Here is a 25420-nt window from a genome sequence, read left to right as displayed (position 1 = left end):
ACTTACTTCAGAAGGGACTCCAGCAGCTTCATCCTTCTGGCCAGCACTGCCTTCAGCTGTAAGGAGCTCTGCGCTTGCCGGTGTGTCAAAGACTTACCTTGTGGTGAGTAATTAGCAATCACTTTCCAGTAAACAGTTTCCAGTTGCACTCTGGATGGACAGACAAGGCTGCCAACATCTGCACTGCACTATGGTGTTGATTTGTTGCGATGTCCAGCGTTCTAGGACAGGCTTCACTTGCTTTAATAGAATTATGTGGAGAAAGAAGCTTGCACTGAAGAAAAAGGCCATTTCAGCCTAGGGATTTCAGCAACAAATTAAAAGGAATACCTGCATGACCATGGATGATGCTGAAATTTATAGATGTTGACATCGCATCCCATTTATGGTGAGTATACTTGGAGTTTTCATTTTCTGTTTTCTGGATTTTTTTAAACCTGTCTGCTTCTTCAGCAGCTGACGAGTGCTGGTCTGCCTGCTGTGCTGTTGCCTGCCAGTAGCCATCCATTGCTCCTACAGACAGGTAATAAACTGAGACACCCAGGTTCTTCTGCCAGTGAAAATCTGCTCCTTGAGGTCTGCTGATTTGTGTGGCATGATCTGTAGCAGCAGATTCCCCGTTAAGTGACTGCCACTTGACTTTTTCTTCAATTGCAGCTCCCTTCAGGCAGGTCAGGCCCAGCCTGTCATGAGCTTCCAATAGAGAGGGGCTGCATGGTTTAACCTGGGAGTTGCACAAGAAGAATTGCTTCTTTTAAAACTATAATCAAAAGTAAACAACAGTCTTATGGTAAACCTCCATCAGCATGGGGCACTGTGTCAGTCCCAGTAAGAAATTGAAGTAAATGTTAATTCCTACAATGATTACTCCTTGGTCATAGCAATCTGTCGCAGGTTCTGTCTTTTACATGCTTCAGAGCCTGCATTTTCTTTCTTTTATAGCAAATGTCACAGGTTTTCCTAGCCATTGTGAGAAGATGTCAGCTGTTACATCTTTTATTGTCACTCATAGAAGACTCAATCTGAAGGAAAACACTTTTCCCAGGGTACAAGGAAGACTTCTGCTGCCATTGGCCGCTGACCCCTGTCATGCAACACACTCCTGAGTGTTCACAATGCCGGATTTAAAAACTGGAAGTAAGCGTCTCTGTTACCTACGTATTACTAAACATCTCATACAAGTTGGGAGGATTCTCTTACGTCTTTTTTCATTCCTGGCACTTGCATCTGGACCATTGCTGTATCATACCACCAAAATCTTTTTTCTTCCATACTTCTTTCTCTTTCTACAATCCTTGTTCTTCCTTCTTCCTTCACAGAAAATTCCCCAATGTGTATACATTCCTTGGGAGCCTTGTCAACAGTTTCTGCCTTTTCCACCTCTGTATACTCAGACCTAATTTCTTCTCCTGCAGTCGCAGTTTATTTACTGACTATAGTGCACATTCTACAAGTAACCACACTGCTTGTAAAGCACCAACCCTAAGGCAAGGAAACGAGAAATAGCTAAGAAGAAAATTAAGAGCAAATAATGTAACACCCACTAGTTTTTCTTCTATGCCATGGTAGTGGTAACAGATTTCACCTGCCGTGGTTTTGTGAGACGACCCTTGCACAATGCTGTGGGAGCCTGTGGCATCCTAGAGCATTTTAAGTACATAAGAACTTAGATAAAAATGTTGAGAAATATATTGAATATAGTTGAACTTTTGTGGGCCAGGAAGATATATTACATAACCTACCTGGATCCCTTCCATCTGTATTTTCTATGAATTTACAGGCCTCTAAAAAGTTTTATGGTTTTCTTTAATAGAAAGTTCCAGAAAGCAAGTTTGCAGGTAGACTTTCTGATACACTTGCCTCTGTGCTATCAGTTCAGGGAAGGAGAAAACTAAAAACAGAGATCTGAACCCTTGAAAGGAGGCTGTGAGTTTCTTAGTGACCTGGTCCATGTTTGAGATCAAAGCTCATTGTGTTGGAGGGCCTGAGCAGACAATCCGAGGAAGCGCAGTTAATGGCTTACCACTTGAAAAATGACTTGAGTGCCAGTTAGAATGAGCCATGAAGTTAATGGTTGTCTCACAAATAAGAATGATGGGAGAAGAAAACACACCTGTCTTTCTCTTTTACCTGCTTTGTTGGGATATCCGTGTCACTTCTCTATCTACAAGAACATCTGAAGAGAACACTGTGAGAAATGCTGACTCCAGAGATTGCTTGGTGTGCCTGTGGTAAATGATGTAAACAATCATTGTCATTAACTGAAACTATTTGCATAGATAAAAAATCGCTTAAAATGATTGTAAGAGCGATATTACTTCTTCTGCTCTAGTCTTCCTTCTTACTCCTCTGACTCACCTAGTCCTTGGCAGTCTCTATGCTGCCAACAGCCACTGTGTTGTTTTCTGATGCTACCAGTGACTGCACAATTTAACACAGTAGTGCAGTGAAGGAGAGAAAAGCCAAGACCCCCTGTAGACTCCCATCACGAGTAATTCCCTTCCCTCCTGTTGTTCTCACCTTCAGAATTTGCGTAGGTGCCCGATGTCGTGACTACCATGGTCATCAATTTTGTGTGTCAGGGTACACAGTGTTTGTGGTGTTTTTTTTGACAAGTGGCCATTCACATGCTCAGTCACCATTTAATTGAAGCTCGCTAGTTCTTCTCTGTCCTGTCTTACATATATCTCTGGTGTTTGTTAGCTTACATAGAGATAATGCACTGGAGATATGTGGATTAATGCTGAACTGAGTGAGAGAAAGTAACTTGAATATTCATCATTATTCTGTATCTTAAATCCTAGGTGAAAGGAAGCAGAAATCCTGAAGGATGCTTTCCTGCCCTTGTGACAACAACCTTCTGAAGGCCTTTCTTGAGACAGAAAATGATAAAGATTCTTTCTAGGACCAAAACTACTAGAGTTTCTTGTGGTGCAAAGTCTGCTGAGACAGATAAACAGTGCTGAAGAAGCAGGGTAAGTCCCACCCATTTTGGGTTTGCTTTTTAGATAATTCTCTGAAGGGAGAGCCATCAATTTTCAAATCCAACTTACTCCCTCTTCTTTTACTCTGTGTATGCATACACACACATATATACATCTGTGTGTCTGTCTGTATATACATATATACCTGTATACGCATGCATATACATATCTTTTCCCTCTTCAAGGGCTATTGTCAAGGGGAGTAGCAAAAGTTTCCCACTGTTTCAGGTGGAACTTCCCAGAATCTTGGTTGTGCTTGTTCCTTGTGATGTTGAAGAGCCACAGGCTTCACTGGCTATAAACTCTGTTTATATAACACTGATCTGAGCAGAGGTTAAAAAAAATAATAAAATCCTAGTTTTCACCAATCAAGATTAATGTGCTCTGGTAAAATGATGTGGCAAGCTGGAACACTAAAGAACACAAAAGAACACTAAATTCACCAATGAATACTTAAAAGTGAATGCTGAAATACATGTTATTTTTCTCAGAAGAGAAACAAATCTTTGCAGCAAGTGATAGAAGAGGGGAAAAGGAAGGAGGAGGAAAGCATGCATTTTTTATTCTGTATAGCCTGGGACCTTCTAAAGAAGGACAGTATTGTAATTGGAGGCAACTCACTCTATACCCAGGTGTTTGTGCTGTAATGGAAGGAATTTATTTTTTTTTTCCGCAACTGAAAATACAATTCACTGATGCCTGTGTACATCTCTGCATGTACAGAAAAAAAAATTGGCATGTTTTAAGGTATGGGTAACCTGTGTGCTGAACTGTAAAAACACTCATCTTTAACAGTTACCTGCATCCTGCCTTTTCATCCAGCTCTCAGAGGTATAGTTGGGTTTCTGCCTCTCTGAACAGCTCCAGAGGTGTTGTTTGCTATTCTTTTTGGCAAAGGAATCATTGCTTTCTGCAGACATAACTCCTTAACCCTGAATTTTCTTCTTTTCTCACTCCTCAGAGTTATACTCATGTTTGACTTACTTTGGTAGTATGGTGGGTTGGATATAATCCTATACAACTAACAGATTTTCTTCTTCAAGTATGTTTTCTTCTTCAAAGTTAAATTGTAGGTTTCAAAGTCCTTGATTCTGTAGGACTAAGAATAAAAGTTTTATACTACTGGAATGGAAATGAATACCCAGTTTTTCCCTGAGAGTTGGCACTAGCATCTAGTTTCTGAAGACATCAAGATGCTGGAGTTCAATTTTGTAGCAAGGTAGGTGTCTTAAAAGACATTTTGAAGAAACCTTGAAAAATCTCAGTCAAAATGTATATTATTGGAACAAAGCTGGTGAATGCTGTGCACTGCACTCTGTGCAAAGGTTTCATCAAGACTTGCCCAGAGTAATCTATGCAACATGATGGCTTTGCCACATCTTTACAGAATACCTTTCCAAACTTTGTAACGATGAGACCCCTGCACCATGTTAACCATTATGTGCTCTAAATACATGGAAATGATCAGGGAACATTTTGTAATATATTATCAATATCCGTGTGTTTTTAATCAATGGAATTCAAGTGTCTTCCTGCAAGTGTTCAGATTATAAATTTGTTTGCCAAATAGCATTATCTAATTCCATGATTACAACTGTAGGGATGTATTTTAGGTATGTGCAGAACAGATTTTGTACTTTCCTGTCTTGGCCAAAGGTGTTTAAATTAATGATGCAGATAAATCAACCTATGACTGTCCTGGCTTTTTGGAATAAATAGAAGGAAAAAGGTGTCAGAAGTGTTTTTTATACACTAGCATGCCATTTTACTTTAAATACACAGCACTAAAAGGTTTGCTGCATATAAACATGTTGTGTTTTTTCATTGTTAACCTGTGTGTGCCAAGTGGCACTTTGATCTTCTTTGTTCTTGGGTTGGTGTCACTCACTTGACCTCCATATGCAAATGCCTTGAACCTTTTTTGTCATGTAATCTATTTATTTACATAAACCCATGGAAAACAAGTTTTAATCACATACCTACTCAGAATTTTCCACTCACTGAGGATGGAGGTCATGTTATGCACTCGTTTTTAACTCTATTTGCCAAGACGAATGTCAGCATAACATGAAAAATGATTGAGAATCAGATAGTAAAACCTTCTTGCATTAAACAGCTTCTGTCAAGTCATTTTATTACCCTGTCTCCTGTACACAAAACACCACACAGCTGAAGCGTGTGATCTGCTTGCTACCCTGAGGATTGATGCAATTTCCCCCACATGCTTTTAGCTCCATAGATCAATCATCCCTCACCATCAGTATTGCACCTGGTGAGACCTAGCTATACTTTGTGACAGACATGCCATTTTTGCCAAAAGGTTGTTGCTTCTTCAAGAAGCTCTCCAAAAACACATCTCTCTATTGCCAGCAAACAACTAACTTTCATTGTGTGGGCACAGAAGGTTGTAACCTGTCCAAGAACTTCTATTCTGGGTTATCAACGTTGCATGAAATTAAACTCCTAAAATTTTGCTGTTTCATTTATAATTTTAAATAAAACCTCCTGTTGACAGTTGCTTTGTCATTTCAGGAGTGCAGGGTCTACATTTTTTGTTCCCAAGTGCTGTAACACAGCCCTCTCTCAATGCAATTTTTATGTCATCTGGAAATACATTTCTTTGATGATTTGTTATGAATCTTTAAATCTGACTGTATCTGATGAAGGCAAATGAGAGGATAACTGTGCCAAATTTCTATTATTTGCTATTTTCTGAATTATTAATTATAAGATCATAGGTAGGAGGAGAGTGAGCTTGAACAACATGGGGTGCATCTGGAGACCTTTGAAGCTACTGCTGGGATCAAGGAATTAAAACTGGCATGGCGTCAAAGAAGATGGAAACACCTGCAGGCCTTCAGAAAGGAGAAAGAAGTGGGAGGTAAGTGACTTTTTTCTGAAACACTGCGGTTGTGCCAAGTGTTTGGAGACAGACCAGTGACTGATAGCAAAACTGGCAAACTGCATTTGGTAGAGAGTGCTCTGAGCCAGCAAGGCCCCAGGAAGACACCTGAGCACTGCAGGCAGCCAGAGGGCTGCCTTGTGCTGTGCGAATGGCAGGTGCCATTCTAGCTGTGAACCACCTGGGTGTTAGACGTTTGAACTTTTTGGCTAAAACCTCCGAGAGACCTGAGCTAGAACCATGACTTCTGGGAAAGCAAGAGTGGTCCAGCAGCAAAGTAAATAATACACTTCTCTACAAATTCAGACTAACGCAGGTTTCCCTTCGTAGGCCTGCACCAGTCACACACGCAAACCATCTCCAGCACTTCATCATGCTGCACGGTGTCCGTGGGGAGCACTTCTGGTTTGCCTCACATGTTTAGTTCAACTGAAGTAACTTATTGAGTGAGGGGAAGGCCTCCCCTGGAGTGGTGGCCAGGACCCTGTATTGTTTCAAGTAAGGTGTTGCTGAGCTTGGTGCAGGATATGAGCAGTGTTCTGGGACTTCTTGGTGGGTGACGAGGAGCTTTTCCCTGCGCTTCATTTTCCCTTTCACACAGCAACCCAGGATTGCCAGTGCAGATGCAAGCCGTGAGTTATTTCAGCTTGACATCATGAGTACCCGGTGTGTGCCTCTATTCCATAGGCAACCCTGGTGAAGAAGCCAGGTAATTTGTTTGAGGCTCTTAGTGAATATACAGTCAGGAGATGAACCTCTTCCTGTGGCTCTCTGACTTTCATACAAGGGGATCTCCTGCAGGGGGTGACAGTCTAATAGTAGCCCTTCATCAGAAGGGAGCGATGGAGAGAGCCCTGCTTGCAGGGGGAGAGTTGTGGCCAGTAATTACCAGAGTAGGTTTGGTGACAACATGGTAGCCTCACTGCATCTGGTGCCATCTTATCTGGTCTGTCTTCCTGTAGCTACCAGTGGTATTTCTTTAGCTTGGTTTCAAGTGAGTACACTACATAATGTGACTGAGATGGTGCAATTACTCCCATTACTGATGCATATGCATAATTATATCCAGAGGGCTAATTTGCTGCTTTGCAAGCTTTTGGGCATCTGAGTGGAAAAAAATAAGATTCCCAAGCAAAACTCACTTGCAAAGTAGAGACTAAGTCATGCAGGGAACTTAATTTTTGTGTTTCTGTGCCGAGTTCTTAGGTGCCCTGCTGCCCAGTGAAATGAGCAGCCCGAGTATGTGGAGGTTTAGGTACTTAGCAAGAGCTACAAAAGCTGCCGTGCAGAGTCAGAGACTCTCTGAGAAGGTTAGCAGCAAATGCTGGGAGAGGAGCAGGAGCCACATGTTTGAACGATGGGGCACCTCCCGTCATTCAAGCTGCTCATCCAAGGCATTGGTTACCTGGCTTGTCCTGCTTGTATCCACAATATTCACCTGGTCAGTGAAATCCTCCCGTGAGATTTAGGTAAAGTGTTTTAACTGCCAGAATATCCAAGAGTGAAGGAAACACACCACAACCATCTCTTCTGAAATACTTTCCCCATCTTTATCCCCACTTTTCTTGATTAAAGCAATGGCAGCTTATTGCTGCCCCACCATCCTCTGCCTGCAGGTATCATCTGTGCTAGCTCTCCATTGTAGAAATCCCTGCACGATCCTGGTTAGCAGATACAGCTGCTGGAAGAGGAATGCCTTATCTGTGAATCCCTGTAGGACTGAAATATTGAGTTATTCAGTGTTGTCAGGGCTTGAGTATATTTGGGCAGGCCCAGAGGCAGAAACATAAGCAACCAGAGAGTTTTACTGATGGGATCTTAGATGTCATGGGAATTTAGCCAGCTCCAAAATTAGGCAACAGCTGAAAAAGGGGCTCTGAGGATTTGCATTTTGAATGAAGTAAAAATGTCTCTGTAGATTTAGCCTGTATAACTATGCAGGAAGGGAGGCAACGGGGAGACAGCATTATATGATATTAATTATCTGAGTAAAGTGAGGCCTAAAATTCCCCACAGTGCTCTTCTTCTGTCTGCCAAAGTTCATGCTCAACAACGGAAGACGGTTTAGTTTAGAAATGCATGTGACAATGGCCTCAAAGTTGTACTGTGGGTAGCATTCCTCCCCCGGACCTCAGAGAACTGACTGAGGGAAATGAATGGGACTTTCCATCAAGACCATCTATGACTCTGTGTCTGGATACAAGGCAAGTGCTACACCTAGTTGAAGTACATAAATCTGCTGCAAATTGATTCCACTTCAGAGAAACTTAGTTGTTTTCCTCTGTTACAGTCTCCTTCAATGCAATTGTGTTATTGAACTGGGAGCATTTCTGGCACCAAAAGACTTTAAGGGCTAATAGAAAGATGAGTACGAAAATCTAGATTTCTGTGGATGACGACTGTGGAATACAGTGCTATGCTGGGACCACAGAGTGGGGGGAACAGCAAGCAATAGCCTTTGAAGAATGGTTAAAAGAAATCACTTATGTGCAAGACTCATTTTTATGATACATTTGGAGGACCCCCAACTTGCTAAGGTGCAGCTGCTGTGACCTTTGAGGATCTCCCCTTCATGCTGTGTCTCTTCCCTTCCCCATCAATATGTTGCCCTGGGTGAGGGCCCGACCTGACCTTCAGCTAAGACCAGTCTTTGAGTCCTCTGGCTGCTTGTTGCCCAGCTGGGCTGTTTCACACACCAGATTTTTGGAGAGGTGTTGCTTCGGTTAATCTGTTCCCGACTAGGTACTAATGTCAGGAACCTAAAAACAGGAGGGCCCACCTTCATGTTTAAAATAATTTTTTTCTCCTGCACTTTTCCCAGCAGGGATAAGGATGCCAGCAATGATGGAAACTGAGCCAGCAGGTTTCACTGCCCACACTGACAGTGGCACCATAATTGGCTGGTACTGACAGGGACCAGCAACCCTCTGTTATACAAATGCACAGTTTGCATTTTAGGCCTTAAAGGTGAGCTCTCTGTGAGTGAGGATTTTCACCTCATCACTACGATGTCATCATTGTATGTCACCATACATATTTGTATTAAGACCACAGTTGTTCCCTGATGTTTTTGTTTGTAGTTGTGAAGTATCAGAGGTCACTGTGGTTGTTCATTAAAGAACATTGTGCTGCTGAGTTGGCCAAGCAGAGAGGCTCTTCCAACTTGGAAACTGGGAACTCTAGGATAATGACCCTCTGGTGTGCTGCTAGTAGTGATCTGCATTTGAAAAATGTTGTTTATTTTTTTCTAAAGGAATGCACATAATTCTCATAACAACCTTTTGATTCTGGTATTTATCCTCATCTGAAATGTTGTTAGTGAAGCACAGAGAGCTTAGTTCATGTATTCAAGATTAGGTTGGTGCTGAAAGGCTGACAGAGGTGATGCTCTGTGCTGTGCCCCCTTGCTATTGAAGACCAAAAGAGGAGCTTCTAATTATCAGAAATGAGAAGTGATGGCTGAGCGTTAGCTGAGCAGGTGGAAGCAACATAAAAAACTGAACATAGATCTCTCTTCCCAACAGATTTTGATTTTAAGTTCACCTGGAAGAATTCTGGAGTTTAATGTTTGTCCATAGAGTAAGCCAAAACTAATGCCTAGAAACAACAAATAATCAAAGCCAAACTTCTGGGACTTACTTTCCTAGGTAAAAAGAATTATTGTATCCTTCCACCTACATTAATCAATAGTTGGATGCTTTTTTTTTTTTTTTTTTTTTTTTTGAAAAATGATGTTATTACTGTGCATATTCTGGAAATTTAATTAAAAAACCTTAAGCATAAAGAAACGGAAAATACCCCGTGCTGTCCACTTGGCTTCAGCAGGTACAGTAAGCTTTAATTAATAATGATGCATCTCTGCAAGTCAAGAAATAAAACACAATCCCCACTATCAATCCTTACATTAAATTTTCAAACCATCCATTCAATATTAACTAAATATAGCTACAGTAAAATAAAGAAAAAACATTTGTTTGTTTATGCTCCCTCAGCCATGCAGGACATTATTCTGTGTTTTACCTCAAAGATTTTCTTTCAGATTCACCTGGTTTTGAAAGGCAGAGTTTGTCCTGAATATGCATATCAGCAGAGAAAGTGGCTGTATTTTATCAAATTCAGCTGCACTTTTCCTGCTGAAGCATGTTCAAAAGCCAACAGATCTATTTTTGTGATTCATTGCAGTCCATTCTGCTGCTGTTCAGTTGAAGGAAGCTATTTTTATAATTATTCAGAAGCAAATTTATCAATTTAGTTAGTAGTGAAGAAGTTCCAGATATCTCTGTGATGAAAGTTGATAAATGGATCCAGAAGAAAATTGTTCCTCTATAAAAGGGAATGAGCTGGCATGGGAAAGGCTTGCACAAAACTCTGAAGAAGCATCACAAAAAAAGAAAAGCTGTGCTATGAAGCAAGAGAAAGACAAAGATTGTCTTTTGCATATGTTGATGCTTTTGCATGTGAGTTATTTGGGATTGTGTTAATCAACCTATCATATTTATTATGAGAGAGGTCTTGAAATAAAACTGGTCTCAAAACATTAGTCGGATCTTTGTAGCCACCTCAAAAAAAAAAAAAAAATCAGGTCAAGACTGAAAGATGCCTGAGAATATCCGTCCTGGCTGCTTGCAGGAGATTAAACTTTATTTTTCTAAAATGTAGGAAATTTGCCTCTCGTCAAATTTAACTGTAGCGACCATTAGAGGAAAACCCAGCCAGCATCCTCATGTGTGGTCTGCGACTCCATCTGCCTTGTGGGCTGAGCACCAGTGTCCCCCTTCCAGAAAGGAGGACACCAGCAAACCCTATGTTGGTTCTCAAGCCCAAGAGCATGCAACTACTTGTCGCTGTATTTAGCATAGAAGTCTTCCTTCTTGGACTGTTAAAGATCTGGAGAACAGTGGGGGAAATATGTGGATGGGTTCACTTCCTTATTCCTTTGGATGATCTTGTGGCAAAGGAGATGATGGTGACAAATTGCCCTTTCTGACTACTCCAGCCAATACAATCAGTGAGTCTAAAATCTCTAGCCTTTTGACGTAATCTAACAGAGCTGTTTTTATATTCTTAATTTTAAAGAAAGCTCTTAAGTTGTTAGAGGAGAGGGAAGGTAGCTCAGTGGCTTTCTAGAAGAGTTCAATGATGTGATCTACAATGCTCCAGGTGTCCCAGTGATGAAGGATGGCTGAGCCCTCCAGACCCCACTCCTTCCACAGGCTGGAGCCCCGCCAGGGCATCTGTGGGCAGGGGACCACAACACAGGACATGACTCTGAGGATGGTGACAACTGGGCCCTGCTGGGGCAGTGGTCTTGCCCTGGGATGGGATGGGTCAGGGTGCAGAGGTGCGGCTGCAGCCTGGGGCACACTTGCAGCACTGGATGGCAGTGTTACACAAGTACAACCAGGTCTTCTTCCTTTCAGGTTTGGCAATAAAGACAAAATGTGTCAGGCCTGCGACTGGAGATGTGTATTTGTCAGAGGGGGCATCTGTAAGTACTGTTGTGACATATTCTTTGCTCTTCCGAACAGATTCCCTTCATTTCCTTCTCCCACTCTCTCTCTTTTTTTGTTTTTTTTTTTTCTGGCTACTTTCCCATGCTTTCTTTCCTCCCAGCTCTTTTCCTCAGAGTGTTTCCCATGCCTCTTCTGAGTTGACTGGGCACTGGAAAGGTCGCAGAGCTAATCAGCAAGCTTTGCCACTTGAAAAGCAATATATAAAAACCCAGCAACCATAAACCCAGCAAAAACAGTCTCTACTCTTCCTTCCAACTCTTTAGCTTTAGGCAGAACGGACCAGGAGGAGGAGAGTGCATTGGCACCAGCCTGATGTACGTGCATTCAACAACAAGCCTGCCAGGACCAAATATACTGCAGGGAAAATATGGAATTTGTACAGCTGACAGTTTACTCCTGTTAGGGAGTTTGCCTGTCACTGGTAGTGGCACAAAGCAGTGATTCCAGGGTTGATACTAAGCCAGAGCAGTGTGTGTGTGCAAAACCAGCACAAATCTGTGCGATTGCTCTGTCACTCCGGAGATGTGTGCGGCGTGTATCTTTGGCAGGGAGCTGTGAAGTCAGTAAAAGTAGCTTTCTACGTACCATTGTGGCTTTGTTCCACCTGCCTGGATCCTGAGCTGGGATTTTTCTCCTGCTTTTCATCTCATTTCTCATTGTAATACCAGGGTCACACGTTAATACAGCAAATATAATTATAGCACAGCTACGCAGTGTGACTCCGTTTCATGATACCTGTAATTACCATTCGTTCGTGTAGCTAGCAGGTTAGTTAATTCAGTGAACAAATTACTCATTATCAGTCTACTTTCTGAATTAGTATCTCACATTTTAATTGCAATGGTACTTTTTGCACATATATCCAAGGGCTTACTGTGTGACAGCCATTTGCATTATGATTTTATTTGCATTATGAGCTTATGATTGAGTTCAGCCTGTGTACAAACATATAGCATTTATTTGCATGGCAGTAGTATGTCAGGTTAATTCAAAAAATTAAATCAATATCCACATTAGTAACATACACCTATCATTCCTATGGGAAATCCCTGCCCTGCTGAAACATGCCAGTACCCCAAGGAGTTTGTTCTGGGGCTGGCTCTTGTTTTTACTAGCCTCCCTGTTCTATGTGCCTGGCTATAGAGATAATCCAGAGTTGCCTGCAGAGGTGATCCAGTTGCCTGCATTACAGGTGATTGGCAAGGCTTGCAAACCATAACAAAGCCTTGGGATTGGGAAAAAAGTCACAAAGGGCATAGCTGTTCTGCTTCCCACCCCTTCCGTGGGGTGGGAAGCCATGGGTGTTCTTCTGCTGGACTCAGAAGGGCTTGGCTTCCAGTCAGGGATTATGGCTTCACATTCCCAATGCTGATGTTAGTTTGATTTATTTTTTTGTTTATTTTAAATAAAAAGTTTTTTGCCCGCTTTAGTGGGCAACAAGAATCACATTTTAAAGGGTTCTCAGGCTGATGTCCTGCAGCTGTTTGATGTTAGAAGATGGCAGGAGGCAGCTCCCTGCTTCCTTCCTTCCCCTTCTCTCCTGCCTTTGTTCTTTATCCCCAGATAAAGTTGCTGGCGGGAAGCAGCAGCAGCAGCTCGGCCAGCGCTGGAGGTCTGCTCTATGTTGCTGAGGTGCTTCTTTAGACAGCCTGGAGCTGCTGCTGCATGGCCAGGCTAACAAGTCTCTTCCTCTGCGCATTTCATCTGCTTGATTACCTTTTCCCATGCAAGGACCTCCTTCCAAGGCCTGTGCACCTTGTTCTTCCCTTCCCTTTGCTATTCCTTCTTCCCTACCCTCCTCTCACTCTTGCTCCCTGCCACCCTCCCGAGCTGGTGTCAAATCCAGTGCAGCAGGAAGGACAGCGCACAGTTCCCACACAACTGGCTGGGACCACAGAGGTGGCAGAAGTCATTCTGCCTCAGACCTCTCCATTTCTTCTCCCTCAAAATAAAAATGTTTCAATGATTTTCAGGGAAAGAAAAACAAAACAAAACAAAAACAGAGAAAGAAGTATCAAAGCCAAGCAGAAAGCAACAGCAAGACAATGAGAGTCCTTTTCAGCTTGTATGCCTATTGTTCCCTGTACTCTCCCTTGTCTCCCTGTTTTTGTTCTTTCTATCCTTTCCTCTCATCATTTTCTTTTCCTACTTCCCAATCTCCCCTTCATTTATCTATGCTCTTCTTTGTAACCTAGTGTTTTGCCCCTGGGGAATTGCCTCTGCACATTAGAGGAAATTGCCACTCGGTTAATATTTTTTGTGGGTCTGTGACTGCAGGATTTTCAGAGGATTTTGGAGTAAACAGGCACTCACAACTCTTTAAAAAGCATTGGGAACGCAGTCCCTACATCTCCTGGGATTCCAGGACCCTGTCTGAAACTGAGGGCTGCAGGTGCTGTGTCAGCACTGGGGAAACACAAACCTCTTCAGCTTCTTGTGCCAGAGGCCTGTGCTCTAGTCTGGCCTTTTTGTGTGGTGAGGACAGGTCGCATGGCGTGTGGGGAAGAGGAAGGGGCACTGGTGGGAGAGGTGCCCTAGGCAGTTATTATACCGTCTTTGTACGTGTACAACAATTAAGATAATTATATCTCTTTGAGTAAGAGGCCGTTTGTGTGCTTTTGCTGTTTATATGTATCTAGAAGGAAATTACAGGCAAGTGCCTGCCAAGTATACCCCTAGAAATATTTTTGAAACTGTCATCCACAGGCACTGAATACCAGAGGCTGTTTAATCTCTCGCCCACTCTCTTTCTCTTTCCAAGCCCCCACTTCCCACTCTCTGGCCTGTTTTTTGTAGGGAAAGGAGTTCAGCTTTTTATTGCAGTGTAAAGAATTAGACAGTTGTGTTTGAGAACACACAGGACTCCAAAGGCGTAACCGCTGGGTTGCCCTCACTTGTTGATAAAGCAGCACCAGTTTGATGCAGAGGGTGGGGACCAGTGCAGCGCTCAGATGCAGGGACACCCTTGGGGACACTCCCAGTCCCTAGGGAAGGTGGCTGGTCTGTCTGCTGCCCTCAGCCAGCAGCTGGCAGCACCTGAATCTGAGCCCCCACAGGCACTGCCACCCTCTCTCCTGCCATATGTGCGCTGTGAGGCGTGGGATGCAGAGGTGGCTATAAAGAGCCCTGCAAAGCCTCTGGGTGCTCAGTGATGGAAAGCTTCCTCTCCCTGCAGAGACAGTAATGGTGGGGCAGGTATGAGGGAACCTTCCTCTCCTCTGCTCCCGCTCGCAGGGCTGAGAGATGAATACAAACAACTTGGGTGCAAGGAACCGGAATATTGCAGAGGGCAAAAATCTGCTACCACAGAAATGGGACATGGCATCTCTGGGGTACGCTGCTCTTGGAACATCATATATCACTGTTATAGTGGCCTTTTAAAAGTGGCCCGTTGCAGTCATGGGTACTCTGGTCCTGTTTTGTCCCATCACCAGTCTAGCTGATTTTTGGATCTCCCGTACTGTGAGGCAGATGGATTTTTGGAATGGATGTGCTTAGTCTGTAGTCATCTTCTTTATTCATGATTTGCGTTCAAGTGGCTGTTATGAGTGACCTGTGAAAATGAAATGCAGAAGGAAACCTACAGAGAAATGCGTAATGAAACTGAGTCAGGTTCATGGCACAAACTTACCTAAAAATCTGTTGAAACTGTCCAAACAAGCCCTGTACACCAAACTAATCCCTGTACATCCATGTCGTGCAGTGCGTGGAGGAACCTCTGTTCATTGTTACCAAGAATAGAAGACTTGAAATCATCCAGAACTCCTTATGTTCACCACAGTCAAAGCAACCGGAAACAGCAGTGCTGAACTGTCAACATATACTGTGGGAAAAAGCAAAGAAGACGCCTTGGTAAGCAAACAAGACCCTCTCCAACAAGCACTGAACAGTCATATGTACTGCCAAAACAAAACTTACATCATATTACTTACATTTCAAGTTAACGAAAACATGAAATGTGATCCCAAACTAGAAGCAGACATAGATCAACTCATTGCAAATCTAGTATCTGGAAACAGTGGATCTGGCCTGTAATGTTATTAACATCATGTTACCAGGAAATCTTAACAGGGAAGCAGATATTAGCAGAGACAGAACATTTTCTAACACAACTTTCTAATTTCAGTTTAAAAAAAAAAAAAAAGCTCCAGGGATGCTCTTCTCTGCACATTTCTGTCATTCAGGACTGACACTCCAGGATTTAGTGATTTTTTCCTACATATTTTCTGTGATCCATTGCTTGAATTGTCACTATTAATAGTTTGGATTCCTGGAGATAACAGGAGCCCCAAACATGAAGCCAGCACTTAAGGCCATCTATAAAGTCTGAAGTGTGCAGTGTACAGTTAAAAGCACAATCCATCTGCTCCATGGAGTCACGGGGATCTTCCATGGAATAAAGTGGATGTACCAAGTCAGACTGAGTGGGGTGAAAAGTACTTAAAGAAGAGAGTGACTCTGTCATCTCTTCTTTGAATACGTCTGCGAAGAATTGGATCATTTCTTATTCTACCTGAATTAATTTGTCCATTTTTATTGTTTTTTATGAAATTACAGTTCACCTATTGGCAACCTCAGAGTTTCTAGGTGAATCTTACACCTGCAGATCTTGGGTTCATAATTGGTTACAATGCACAGAGGCAAAAAAGTCGAGTTAATAGTCTTCTAGACGAATTGACTAATTTGCTCTCGTAAGTGGATATATAAACATTAATTACATTCTGAAGGGCTTCAGCTATTAAAACCATTTTAGGAGGAAACACTGGGCTTTCTTCCTTACCTTCCCACACATATGGGGTGGGTCCCTCATGTTCCAATTCCTGTTTTCTTTTCAGGATATATCTGGCCTGGTGCTGACCTGTTCACCTGAGGACGCATGCTCTCTGTTTAAGAGGTTAAGCTAGCATGGGATCATTTGTGTTTCACTCAGATCTTTCCAGAGCTTTATTCCTGGGAGTGCGAGCTGAGGCTTCACTGCCACAGCTCTGACCACAAGTGACAGACAAGGGCAAAGACGCTTCCTCGGAGCACAGATTTTTATGTCTTTGGACAAATCAAAATTAGTAGCTACCAACCATAACAATTGTCTGCACTTGTGCCTTCCTTGACAGCTGAGTGAAAAATCAAACAAACTGATCCCTGAGTCCCTCCTCTGATGCATTTGTATTGAGTAAATTAAAAAGCTGTGATTATTTCCTGTTGGATTCAATGAGCCTTGTATTTGGGCAGGGTGGTGCAATCAGGACAGTCATCAGCTCTTGCCTCCTCACCCAGCTGTCACACACTCCTCCAGCCAAGTGCCACAGTGGCCTCTCAGCTGATGCCCTCTCTCTTCAGGCTGTGGGGCTGATCTCTGGTGGGGTTGAAGCCATAGCCATTTCTCATTGTTAGTTTACTATGACAACATAATGTTGATGCATCTCCTTTAGCAAGAAAAAAAAAAAAAAAAAAAGCAGTTTTAGTTCCTTTCAGCTCAAAGTTTTGCAAAGTGTCAAAGCAGTACTGAGTACAGAGCAACAACAAGACAGGTGGCAGATGCTGAGCCTTTCTGATGGGTGGGAGCAAGATGAAGCAGCTTTTGCAAGCTCCTGTAAGAAACCTGAATGTTGGGAAAAGATCATCCAGATTTTTTTGTCCTACTGCTTTCTCTGGGGCTTTACAATATGTTGTCAAAGGATGAGTAGAACAACACCCATGTTTTCCAATGTTTTAGCTCCTCTGGTGGAGTGACAAGCATGATGCTCACAGGTTTAACTCATTATAAAATCTAATAGAGGTTATGTGTATTTAACCTACAAATAAAGCCAAAGGAAAGATAACTGAGCCTGTCCCTGTGAGCAATAAGCGTGTTGGAAAATGGATCATTATTTCTGATAGCTTTATATTTACCCTTTTTGGCAGGGGGATTGGAAGGACCTTGAGAGAAAAGTAGGGATGGATTTTTTTTTCTTCTCAACTACTGAAGTATTTCAGAAATATTCCTGTTCATTATGGAAGCAAAATGTGAAAAGTTCTTTTAAAAATTTATTTACCCATAAGTCTCTCACAATGTGGTATGCTAAGGCTTCATCCTACAACACATTTCTGTAACATTACAAACTGGAATGCTTACATAATCATACCAAGGATAGAAGACCTCTTTCCTATTGTGATACAAAGCAAGAAATCAGTCACAGGAATAGTTAATTTTAGCTCTTCTGTACGTGGTTTCATTCCCCTATCCCCAAAACAGCTAATGGAGTGACCACCAGTGTATTTCTGTGATTAACAGAAAATCTCCCCTTTAAATGAGAAGACCCTGCTCCAGCAGGGGTATTGGACTAGATGATCTTTCAAGGTCCCTTCCAATCCCTGGCATTCTGTGGTTCTGTGACCCACACTCTGCTTTGCAGTACTTGGGCTGCACAGATTTGGTTTCTGTAGCGGGCGCAAGCTCATAACTCCAGCCACAAACACGCACGTTGCTTTTTGGCAGGCACAGTTGTTGATGTTCCCCATTAGATCAGGAAATGTGTGGGGTTTTCCAGTCTCTGCAAGGTAAGTGCTGTTTTGGACAGTGTCCCAGGGCTGTGGCATCACTGGGGGAGCTGCAGCACAGCGAAGTGGTGATGTGGCACTGCCGTTCCTGGCTCTGAAGTCCCCTTTTTCCTGTGCCCCCATCTTAGCTGCTCCCAGGCTCCCCCCCATACCCATCAGGGAAAACTCCTGGTGGGCTAAGAAGACAGGAGTTAGGAACCAGAGAGAAAAGTCATGTTCTGGAAGAATTTTGGAAAAGGAATAGCAGAAAATATACAGCCACTGCTCCTGGGAGATCAAATACAGCTGCCTCCAGAAACAGACGTCATCTTCCAGGATACAGCCTTCAGTTCCAGCTGCCCCTCAGAAAGAATCCATGCAAACACAGAATAAATAGGCCTTAAAACAGGTTATAACATGCTGTGGAGAATTACAGGATTTCCATATCAGAACAGATGGAAAAGGTGAAGCCTGCATATTTGACTGAGAAGACAAGTTACAGTGTATATGGCTTACACAATGCTGAGTAATAACGAGAAAGTACTTCTGGGTCCTGTGCAAGCTTTCCATGTAGCATGGAAGTACTAGAAGAAAATGGAGGAAAATTAATTAAAAAAAAAAAAGTGATATTTGTATTCATTTCATAACTAGGCTATGGAAATTCTTGTCATGAGATGTTCTTCAGGAGGTTTGTGGCATTCATTCAAGACCAGACCCATTTTTTTTCCTCAAGGTAGTTAAATGACTGCATGACCACAAACAGTGCTGTGACAAGAGGGGTTGTATTAGGAACCCCACCTCCTTGAAAGTCTTTGAAAGTGGCATTAAACAGCTTTGGTAGGTGATATGACTGCTGAAAGATTTTTCCTTCTTCTGTTATCCTCAGGTTCCCAAGAATTTGGCATGGTGGAGGTCCTGATTCTGTCCCAGCTGTGACAACACAGGAGGTTTGGGGTATTTTTAATGATTAATTTCCTGCTTTAGGGTGTGCCTCTGTGAGCAGCTCTCTGCAGACGGGGAAAGGAGATGAAGATCAACAAAGCAGATACTGCTCATGGTTGTACTCCCCTTTACAAAGATGCTAAGGTTGCAGCTTTCCAGGAGAGGATCTTCATCTACAGCATTTTATCACCTTGAGGTGTCCCACCGACTGTCCCGTCAGAGCCCAAGGCCCATACAGCATTCAAAAGCAGCATATCTCAGCAGCTCTTTTCAAGAAATTGGTAAGAGATGCTACATCCTGAGGCTCTCTGTCCTGGCTGTGCAGGTCCCTGCCCGGTCCCTATTTGGACGAGAAACATCTTTGCGTTGAACAAAAATGGAGGTACCCAAAGTCCACGTTTGTATTTTAGAGAATTTCAGGTACCTTTTACTGAGTTGTGGTGTGGTTCAGAGAGAGCCTTCCTGCATCATGGGGGAGCCTCTCTCCATCCCCCTTTCTGGTTTACCAATGGATAAATACACATTTTGGGTATATGGGAGGGGAGAAGATGAGAAAAGGATCACGTGAGGATTTTGCTATTCCTTTTTTTTTTTCTGTTCTTATTACTGGAAAGTAGTCTTTGGGATTTTCTTTGGCTGAACTCCCTTATAACCCTCATTTGTAACAATGTCATCTCAAATTACAATCCAGATATTTTTCTGTCAAAAGCAAGGGGAGAGGAAGGGTTGGTAGTATGAGATGATATATTGACTTGCTTATACCCTAAAAAAGGGTATAGACTGTGAGGGTTTAGTTTATATTCTGGGAAGACAAGAGTTTTAGATTTATCTGTGTGTATTTTGGAAATGCCCAGAATGCTGGGTCATCTCCCTGTGTGTAGCTATGCAGCCAGACCACCAAAGACTTCAGGGACTGTTACGGATATGTCCAAGTTGCAGGGTAAAAGCTCAGTGCATTCATCTTCACTGCTTGGGCCAGAGCAGGTCACTGTGCCAGCTACACAGGACTTGTGTTCCTGGGAGAGAGAGAGAGAGCGCATCTCGGGACACAGCCTGTTCAGTGATGCGGAGCGAGAACTGTTCATCTTTTGAGCAGATTGCTGTCGTACCAGTCCCTAGCCCTGGTCAGTCTATTTCTGATAACATAGATGCTTAACGAGAGCTTCTCACTCTCTGTTTCTCTCTCCCTTATGCATGCTAGTAGTATTTAATGTTCACTGAGTCCAGTGGAAATGATAGCACTGATGGGAAGGGGAATAACGAGGATTGTTGTGTACAGCTGAACATCGCAGACAAAAGGTAGGGATTTGGTGGGGGGGAATATTACTTCTGTGTTTATGAACTGTTTTCACATAGTCTGTATGTATGAGCTGTAGCTCGTAGAAAAACTATGTATTCTGAATTAAGAATACCAATTCTGTAAAGCTAGACCCAAATCTGTGTTTCGGAATACTATCGTGACTTCTGGACAGTAGAGAAATTGACAATGAGAGAGTGTCTGGTGCCAGGCTCGAGACACATGCTGTTCTCTTGCTCTAACACTAGCAAAGTTAGCAGTAAACGTGATGCCAATCTCCCCATTATTTTTTTCCAGAGAAATGCACAATTCCACGTTGACACTAGGAAAGAACTTAGCAGATGTGTGCCACAGGCATGGGAAACATGAGAATATGAGAACGGATTGAAAAACTGGGTACTGCTTATAGACAGAAAACAACACAAGTTCAGGGATCCCCTTTTGTCTGAACTTTTCCATGTTCATTGTCGTCTGTGAGAGCTGTCCCGTGGTGGTGGGGAGTAGTGGAGAGGGGACACATGGACAGAATAACATCTGAGGAAAACAGGCGTTATCATGCTGGTAGAAAATAAATGAATGAATGCTGCCCTGGAGACTTGAGTTTCAACTAAGAAAATTAATTAAGCACAGTACAGAACTACCTGTTTTTCAAAAATAAAAAGTGGAAAAAAAATATTGCAAATAGCATTGCATTTGCTTCCCAAATAAAGGGAAAATGAGAAGTCAGAATCCTGCTGGAGTACAGCTTTAGTCGTGGTCTTTAATTTCCTGAGACTGTTAATTGCAGCAAACAGCAGCCTCCATGCAATGTTCCAGGCCTGCGAAAGCACAGGTTTAAGCAGGGAAATACATTTCTTACAGTGGGGATGTTGCAATTTTCTTCTTAATAATGAAGTTGGGCAAAAAGCAAGGAGATGATAGCCAGCATGTGTATATTCTCTGAATCTGCCGTACCCGCTCAAATTTAAGGCAAAAGCACTGAAGGAGGAACATTGTGAAGAGACTGAGTAAAACCTGCGATGTGCTGGGGACTTTTTACAAAAGGACAGTATTTACATGCATGGTAAGGACCAGATGGCACAACACTTCTGAAAAGATTTTGCTCTCCGTTCTTTTTTGCTGGTTCTGGGTATTTTTCAGCAGCTGCTGTGGAAGTGTTCTCTGTGTAAATAAAGTTGTGGCATTGACAATGGGCAGTTTAAGGCTGCAGGACATTCCTGTGGCCTCTGTAGCTCTAGATGGTATTTTTTCCCTGAGAACCTTAATCTGCCTAAGACCAAAATGCTTATAGTGTGGAGATGTGTCTAGCTGCTATATTGAAAACAGATAATTTCCAGCTATTTGAAACCCCATGCAAAGGCAGTCTGTTCAACTTTTGCCGAAGTTTTCTTCTTACACTAAAGCTTGAATACCTCTATAGGAAACTTTGGTAGCGCACAGGTGCATATCCAGCCTTGTAGCCCTGTACTGGGAAAAATCAGCTTTAACACAATCAGGGGAAAATTAGGATTATATCCTGACCATGATAGGATGTCCTAAGGCAGCAAATGAAGGGGATAGGAAGATAAAATGGGGTCTTTGATTGGTGTTACTTCTGTTTTCATCTTTCATTTTTTCTTTGATTTTATCAGTTTCCTTTTCAGGATTTTTCTTGGCAGTCTAGCTGTTGTGGCCAGCAATGCAGTGTACAGGCATTGAAATTGTTGATATGCTGGGTCAGTCACAGAGAAAACTTGTTTGATATTACTGCTGGATTAAGCCTGCTATCCCTACAGCCAAAGTTATGTGTAAAAAGTATCTTTGAAGCTGGTCCTATTTTTTTCTGGAATAGTAGTTTGCATTGTTGTGTATGAAAACTGTTATGCATTGAACTGCTGGTCTCAGGATCTCATTTTAATGGTGGCAGCAAAGCTGGGACCCTTGGATTTTCTGAGACCTCATACATGACGTGTAAGGACGTTGCAATATTAGGTTATTTTTGCATTTTTCTTTTGTGTTTGCCTTTGTCATTTTTGCAACATTCCTGTAAAAATGTGTAACAGGATAGGTCATTAATTGTGAAAAAGAAGCATTAAGCCCCAAGAATTAAATGTGCTGTGGTCCAGACTGGTCTTTTTCTCTTAGCTCCTCCTCAGGTTTAGGAAACAATCCCGAAGGCTAATGGTTTGTGCAGAAACAAATCCCTGCTGATTGAAGTCTCTTAGCTGAGCCTCTTCTCCCAGCATCCACCCTTTAGCAGCTGGTCTGAGCTGGTTGTCCCAGCTCTCCCCAAGAAGAGGAAGAGAAGGTGTCATCTCCAGAGAGCAATACATTCCACCATCAAATCTGTATCTAAAATAGGTGAATAGGAAGTCTGGGATGTTGTCTTAGAGGAGGACCTAACCACTTGCCTGTCAGAGTTCATAAGGTGAAATGGCCATGTAGTGTAGGAGAGCATTCCTCCTACCTGGGTCAGTGTACCATCCCCATCAGACAAAGCTGTCCTTCAAGGAGAACAAGCAGAGTATTTTTAGCTTTGTTGGGAATTAATTTCTGATAATCTAAATTACTGTGAAATTGACGGAAAGATTAACATACAAACTGGTGTAGCAAAAACCAAACAAGTGCAGCTGCTTTTAAAAAGATGACTGCTAGGGAAGAGCCAAGGCTGGGTTTTGTCATCAAGTGCAGGATTAAAAGCTGTAGGTTAAAAACAAAAACTACTTTAAATAATTAAAAACAGACTGCTAGAAACATGTGGGCAGGGGCTTATGTGTGGAGGCTAGAAGGTAGGAAGGAGATAAATATGTAGAGAGCAGGCAGAGGTAACGCATTGCATTGCTTCTAAAATGAGCTAAAATCAAGTAGCCTTTGAAACATGCAGTCCTGCTCCCCTCTTCTAACTGCAGAGTAGTCTTCATTTGTTGGCTTTGTTTTCCATCAGACCTGCCAAACTGTCCTTTTTTGTGGCCACATGTCCACTAGATCCAGCTGAGGGACATGCGGGGAGTGTGTGTCCAGGACCCAAGTGGGGAGAGAGTGTTTTGTTAGCAGGTACCTGTTAGATCAGTTGGATCCTGAAATAGTGCTTCAGCCCCACAGGATTGGTGGGCCGGTCTGGTTGTCCTGGAGGCCACGTCCATGGGGACTGCAGCAGGTGAACATGCAGCTCCTTGCAGATGTGGACACAGATGGTAACAGTTTCAACTTCGCTGAGAGCTGTGGGAGCTGTGAAGCAAAACAAAAGTACGAAATCTAATAATGAACAGAAATGTGGCTGTCATTTCAAGGTGACTTTTGAGTTCCCATCTAGGCTAGCTCTCCAAAGTTAGTTGCTCTGAAATACATTTAAAGCTACTCAGTTTGGAAAGTCCATGTATCAGACAGGCAGAAGCAAGAAAGACTTAATGCATTAGAAAGGAAAAGACACCATAATTACTTTTGTGTTTTCCTGATTATTTGAAAAAGTGAATAGTTGAGCATCTCAGAAAGAGAAAATTTTCTTTGTGTTCTGAAAGGACGAGGAGGACCACCTGATTACAGCAGATCAAAAAGAGCTCCGTTTTTGTAGCATGTGTGGGTAGATTATAGCTCACAGCCACATGAGCTGATCTGTGGGCCTTTTCTAAATATGTTCTAACTGTCATGGAGGGTACTATTCCTTTGCACAATATGGGGTTCAAAGGAAGAAAAAACTCTAGCATAAGTTCTCTAAGCCACCGCAAAAGTAAAAATTTTACTCAGACTGAGGTGGTCCTTTGGGGTGTTAAGGACTTTCTCCGTGTTTCAATATTTATGCTTTCCTCTGTGCTATTACCATTAGCTGCTGAGCAAAAATCTGAGAAGTCTTTTAAGAAGGAAGGAAAAAGTAAGACAGGCAGTATCTTAAGAGTGACTACCTCTTGGGAATGCTAATAAAAGTGCACCTCAAGACATTTCCCACAATTAAATATTTCTACGAAATATAGAATTTGCATCACTTCTGCTCAGTCTCTTTTGAAGTCTGAGTCCCATCAATATTTTAGTAAAAGAATTTCCTGACAAATGACAACAACAAGAAAACAGAAAGAAAGAGCTTTAAACAACGAGCTTGCAGAAGCTAGTGAACTTGTAAATGTCCATACCAAAATCCTGGTGCTGTGTTGCATTAACAGACCTTACTCAAACAGATATTTCATTGTCAAAATGTAAGGATGAGTTGCATAAGTTCCACAGAGGATTGATCTAGGTCTGGCAGTATTCATTAAATTCATTAATGAGCTGGATGATGACACACAGAGAATTGTTATTAAATTTGCAGATAATTTCAAGCAGCAAGAGACTGCAAGTATGTTAGAAGCCAGGATCAAAATTCAGTGATCGTGATAAATTGCAGATATGATCTGGAAAATGTGGGAAGCATTCAATATAAGAAGAGCTACCTTCAGACAGTAATGAGGAACTACAGAAATGCAGGACAGCAAAGAACCATCTTCAAAGCAATCCTGTGGTTAAAGATTTAGCAGGCATTGTAGACCACAAATAGAACAGGAGTCAATAATGCTGGGCTAGTGTAAAAGAAAGGAACACCATCCTGCGCTGCCTGTGCAGATGTAGATTCTGCAGGATGGACTAATCAGAATTGGGAGGCATGAAAAAAACATAGACTGTAAGGAAAAAGAACTGATGCTGTCTAACCTGATGCTGAAAAATGGGCAGAAGTCTTAAAAAAAAAAAAAAAAAAAGTGGAAGTTTGTTCCGAAGAGAACAGGGATAATCTGCTGTCTATATCCATGATGAAAAAAATAATGGGCTCCAATTTTAACAACAGAGATTCATCTTCAATATCAGGATGAACACAGATAGCATTTCCATAAATACAGGAATAAGTTTCCTGGAGTGTCTTCGGCATCTCCGGCACTGAATGTCTTCAAGGACTTGTCAGTAGTAACTCAGGCACAGCTGATCCTACCTTAGGCAGTGGGACAGACTAAGGGATTTTCAGTCCCCTTCTGTGCTACAATTTGATAAGAAGCAAAAAGAAAGAAAGAAAGAAAAAATCAACAAAAATAACCCACTGAGTAATTTACATGTTTAGTTAAAATTAACTATACTAATCTGAATATGCATCACTGCAGTCAGCTTCTGGGGAATTTAGCCTTCAGTTGCTAAGAACGTAAGCAAGAGCAAGTTGAAAATTTCAGAATTTGTAACTTGTCAAAATTTGAGCAGATTTTCACAGAACGACACATCCTTGTCACCCAGGCCCATCTCCCTGATACATTTTTAATGGTAGCCTCAAAACATG

At 42.3% G+C, this 25420-nt stretch overlaps 1 protein-coding gene and 1 long non-coding RNA gene across 6 annotated transcripts in view; both read left to right on the top strand.

Moving 5' to 3' along the window:
* The first annotated feature begins 4072 nt into the window (after window positions 1-4072).
* On the top strand, window positions 4073-15299 carry LOC121071829. Its single transcript, XR_005820811.1, has 4 exons — window positions 4073-4203; window positions 5723-5865; window positions 11307-11374; window positions 15103-15299. It is a non-coding gene; the product is annotated as an uncharacterized LOC121071829 (long non-coding RNA).
* Window positions 15300-18780: 3481 nt separating this feature from the next.
* RGS6 (regulator of G protein signaling 6) overlaps window positions 18781-25420 on the top strand; it is a 283258-nt gene continuing 276618 nt past the window's right edge. For 2 of the 5 annotated variants that reach the window (XM_040560598.1, XM_040560595.1), the window contains exons 1-2: window positions 18781-19138; window positions 20059-20156. The gene's annotated coding sequence lies outside the window, so the exon portion shown is untranslated. The remainder of the gene's footprint in view (window positions 19139-20058; window positions 20157-25420) is intronic. The other 3 variants (XM_040560596.1, XM_040560601.1, XM_040560603.1) reach the window with 3 other exon arrangements.

Source organism: Cygnus olor, chromosome 5 (genome assembly GCF_009769625.2).
Source record: "Cygnus olor isolate bCygOlo1 chromosome 5, bCygOlo1.pri.v2, whole genome shotgun sequence".
NCBI classification, from domain to species: domain Eukaryota; kingdom Metazoa; phylum Chordata; class Aves; order Anseriformes; family Anatidae; genus Cygnus; species Cygnus olor.
Note: the sequence above shows the minus strand (reverse complement) of the source record. Positions and strands in the feature narration are given on the sequence as shown.